The sequence below is a fragment of the Lonchura striata genome, chromosome Z, assembly GCF_050655825.1.
Source record: "Lonchura striata isolate lonStrDom1 chromosome Z, ASM5065582v1, whole genome shotgun sequence".
NCBI lineage: Eukaryota > Metazoa > Chordata > Aves > Passeriformes > Estrildidae > Lonchura > Lonchura striata.
The window spans coordinates 57,428,377-57,432,868 of NC_140740.1; the positions used below are offsets into that span (position 1 = coordinate 57,428,377).

The 4,492-nt window shown below is 38.3% G+C and overlaps 1 protein-coding gene and 1 long non-coding RNA gene across 21 annotated transcripts in view; one reads left to right on the forward strand and one right to left on the reverse strand.

Annotated features, from left to right (window-relative positions):
• Positions 1-4,492, reverse strand: part of PDE4D (phosphodiesterase 4D) — a 530,620-nt gene that overhangs the window by 125,103 nt on the left and 401,025 nt on the right. The window lies entirely within an intron of this gene.
• Positions 1,304-4,492, forward strand: part of LOC146763851 (uncharacterized) — a 54,664-nt gene continuing 51,475 nt past the window's right edge. For all 4 annotated transcript variants that reach the window (XR_014951078.1, XR_014951076.1, XR_014951077.1 and 1 more), the window contains exon 1: positions 1,304-3,203. This is a non-coding gene — a long non-coding RNA (uncharacterized LOC146763851). The remainder of the gene's footprint in view (positions 3,204-4,492) is intronic.

A 4,492-nucleotide genomic window follows, 5' to 3' on the forward strand; every position in this document is an offset into this window, starting at 1 on the left:
GCTTGCATTGAACTTTCCCAGAGCACTTTGTTCAATACACTCAGCTACTAAAAGCAATTGGATATTATGTGAGGTCCCAAACCTCTTTTGTTTAAGAGCAGTTTTATAAGATATGGCAACAAGGGACAAATATTATCACCCACAGATAATCATAACACTCTAGAGGAAAATAAATTCACCCAACACAGAAGTAAAAAGCCTTAGACTTTTAGCAGCCAAGTGATATGAATGCTGTTAATATTGTTCCCAGTTATATTTATCTGTGTTAACATTCTCTGTCCTGTAGGCAAAATTCCTTCAAGGAGTACCCTGGTTTTAGTGTTGATGTCACCAGCAGTGGGATTCCCATCCTGGAAATCAGCAACTAATTTTAAATACAGGTCTGCTAATAATAACCTAGAAGTATACGACTCAGTCAGTGTCATTTATTGACTATATTCATCATCTTTGTCATGGCAATAGGCTTGCTAGCACCAAGGGATTAACCAATGAACTGAATTATTTTGAGATGGCCAGTTCCAAAGCAGTGTGATGTGGCCACAGCTTCCTCCTGTCAGACAGGGCTATCAAAAAACTGTGTCACGCTTATTCCAGAGTTCTTCACGGTACCTTTAAGTCAGGAAAGCGGTGTACCTACCTGAGGTCAGCATAGCTGAATGTCAGCTTGTTTGCTTGTTCTAGCTCTTCTGCCCCAGAAACAATGATAGTCACTGATGTCAAGTCACAAGAATTTTGCTGTCTCTATTCAATAAAATTTTATTACCATCCCGCTTGTGACCTACATATTAAAGGTCTGAGAAAGTCCATACAAGATGTAAGCTTTGTCCCACTTATTTATAAAAATGTCATAGACTGAGAAATCCATATTTGACAACATCTTTCAGTAATTTCCATCATATTGCAGACAAGCACCATCACTCACTTCTAGAGCTATGTAAGAATAGATGCATTGTTTTACATAATACCACAGACTGTATTGTTGAGACCTCTGCCCTCTGGGTCACTAGACAGACTGTGCTCTTTGCAGGTCAATCTACCCTAAGTTCTAAAACCCAGAAACACATGAACTGGCCAACATTACAAAAACAAAATAAAACCCAGTAATGCCAACTCCCCAAGTAAACATGTAACTATCTCTAGTCACATAACACAGAAAAAAATGTGGAAAAAAGCTGACAATACCTCAGAGGCTCTTTTGGCTAGTTATAAGTATCATGAAAAACAAAGGCAGTTCTAAAGTCTGATCAACTGCACTATTTCCAGGCAGTAGGTTCTGTCCAAAAACTGAGGCTGCTTGCTTGACTTGCCATCAAGCAAGCATTCTCAACTTCTCATTCAAACTTCCAAAATTCTGGTTCAATTCTTCCAAATAGATGTTTTTATGTGCTCAAACTTTTCTTTCGTTACAAAAGAAAAAAAACAACAGAAATATGACATTTTCAGTGGAACACTACTGCTTTATTGTTCAATGGCAAATAGTCAAGAAAATGTAATCATATTATCATTTGGCTGTCTCAGCCAAAGTTTAATTTGTGTGATTTCTTTACTTCCTTGTTATTTCTTCTCTGGAATAAAAAGACGCATCAATTGTCTTAGTTGAAAAGTCTGCACAAACATTTATCCCTTCTAGATTATTCTCCTGAAGATTTATGATATAACACCATACTTCACAATCACACCCTGAATGGAGGAATGAGTGGGAATGTGTGGTAGAATTGAGCAGCAATAACATAACAGGGAATAACCCTTATATAAGTCACTTTCTTGTTCTGTATAAATAACAACCATCTGCTTTTACTTCAGTCACCATAACATCAGGATAAATTTCCTAAGCCACAAGGGCAAGAGAAGATTTGCCTATAGACCTTACCATCGCTGTAAACAGCAGTCATCCCCAACCCATTCAGCTTTAAAGCAGAGGCATCAGCACAGCCTGGGCCTGCCTGCATCTGCTCAAGGCAGCTGGGGTACCCATCATAGTACCACCAGTGGAGATATCCTTTGATTGCTTTCTAATATTGGTACTGAAAAGAATATCATGCTTTTAACACACATATGCTTTTACACTGAACTTGCTGTATCTTTTGGACAAAAAGGGAGTCTGATTTCAGGGAACCAAGAGCACAGGTTTCTCTGTCTTATCTTTACATCTCTTCAGTCCTTTCACTTGCCTCTGTGTGTTGGGAGCCTGATTTCTGATCTTCACAGGAACTTTATTCACATGAGAAATGGTAGAGGAAATCCTGGAATCATTTTTTTTTTTCAAACCCTTGCAAGAGGGGTATCCATACTTTAAAACAGTCCTGTAACTCAAGTCCCTATGCTCTTGAGACCCATCTTCTCCTTCCTCCCAGGCACTCCTGCTCATCTTACATAGAGTTGGGATCACTATATCAACAGATTCAAAAAGGATAATTATGCTCTTCCTGTCTTCTGGCTTAAACACCTACCAGTGCTTCTGATTTAACCTTGATTTAACTTTTCCCTAAGCACTAATATGGTGGCAAAACTATAGTGTTGTTACTCTCTCCTAGAGAGCTGCAGGAAGGTGCTGACCCACAGGTACAAACCCACAGACTCAGGCAACAAAAGCACACAAAACAAAGTAAATCAGATGGTTTGGAAAGTGGTCCTGCTCAGGCCCAGCTTGAAGGTGGCTGGCTGGGCAGCGTGGGCAGGGTGGGCTGGCCGGAGCTGCCACCTCCCCGGAGGCAGCTGAGCTCAGCGAGGGCAGCCAGCAGCTCCCTCCCCTGCTCTCTTATCTCTGAACTCTGTTTTCTGCTTGGACAGGGCCTGCCTGGCTTTGCTCCACTCTGCCACAGAACAGCATGTACCCTCTCCAGTAGCCTTCAAGTGTCTCCCTGAGAGCCACCTCTGAGCTCAGGTCGTGTTCCCAAACAGCAGGGTAGCAGAGGACTCCCAGCTTACAACCAGCAGAACAGGTATTCTCAGATATCAGATTAGCACTATGACTAAAGGCTACAGCAACAAAAGGGAGGCTGGAAGGTATTTTAGACAGAATACTTGGTGCTCAAATTAGTCTGCAACTATTAGTTACAAGGATTTTTTTTTTTCCTTCTAAACTATTTTTTTTCCCTGCAAGAATTAATGGAGGCAGTCAACAACCAAAAAAAAAGAAAAAAAAAAAGGCAAACTTAATCAGAGGTCCTGATTTATTTGCACAGTTGTACGTAACAGCTAAGGTATGTATGTTTTAACTCACTTCCTTGGAGACACCCTGCAGAATGTAGCAAATTAGCAATATTTAGTTTACCAACTTTAATAAAGATACAGAGACGCTACTTACTGCATTTATTTCAGCAGAACTCTGCCTTAGCACTTTCTGAGAACAACTAGGACTACTCTTTAGATTCAGTAGTATATTTGTTTAATTTCCTTTTACTACAAAATGGTTTCAGTAAAAGATAACTGGAAGAAATTTCTAACTGCTTTAACAGTAATACTGACATGGCTTTAGCTCAGAGCCAAAATTATTTGAAACATAAAGGTTTTATAAGGCTAATATTCAATTAACTGGATGTATATGCTCACAAAGAACTGTATTTAGTCACTAGTCTATCCCTCAGTAACACATCAGCCATTTATATATTAAAAAAAGCTATATTTTAAAATACTTCTTTTATACCTGTAAAATATAGCTCTGAACAATTAGTCTACTATGAGTTTATTAAAATCATGGTGGTTTTACTAAGACACAGAGAAAAGCACAAAATGTGGGACACATTAAGAGAGTAAATGGAATTTATTTCTCATACTTTATAGAAAGCTGTCCTGTCAGTGCCTACCAAGTTTTAAAAAGCATGAAGTGATGCTTAAAAAGCATAAAGAAAAATAATTATTCAAAAGACAAAACTTTGATGATTAATAACTGAAAAATATGCAAGAAAATTATACAGACAGATCAATATCACAGACTACTTCTACCCCTCTAAGCCTCAGAGACCAGGGGAAACACATGAAGCATAATACAGCACAGTCTTACACACATTGCTACAAAGTCTGCTCCTTCTCAGGACACATCGCTACCAGTAAGTCTATTTATGCAGCAAAACTACATGTAAGCATCCCAAAATAGCTCACACAACCTATAACTTCATTTTACTCTCCAGCCTCCAGATATGCAAGATTTGTGTTATGATTTCTCTTACTGAAATAAGTGTACTGAAGATTTTTATATGACCTCTCTAACTGTAAGGATTGAACCTGGCTGCTGAATGGGTAAAATCTGTGTAACATGTCACAAAAAGTATAAAAAGAGTTCTTTTTTAAAAAATTATTTACACTGTATTTTACAACAAAAAGCTACATAATTTTGTTTCTTACTAATAATTGTGCAACTCAGCAGCTGAACATCTTCAATAACTATGCAATATCTATCAAATCAAAATTAAAAAACCTGTGACTTTCTTGAAACATATCTCTGTGTCATAATAGGAAGGAGAGCCTGAAAGAAACAAGCGAACCACATTAC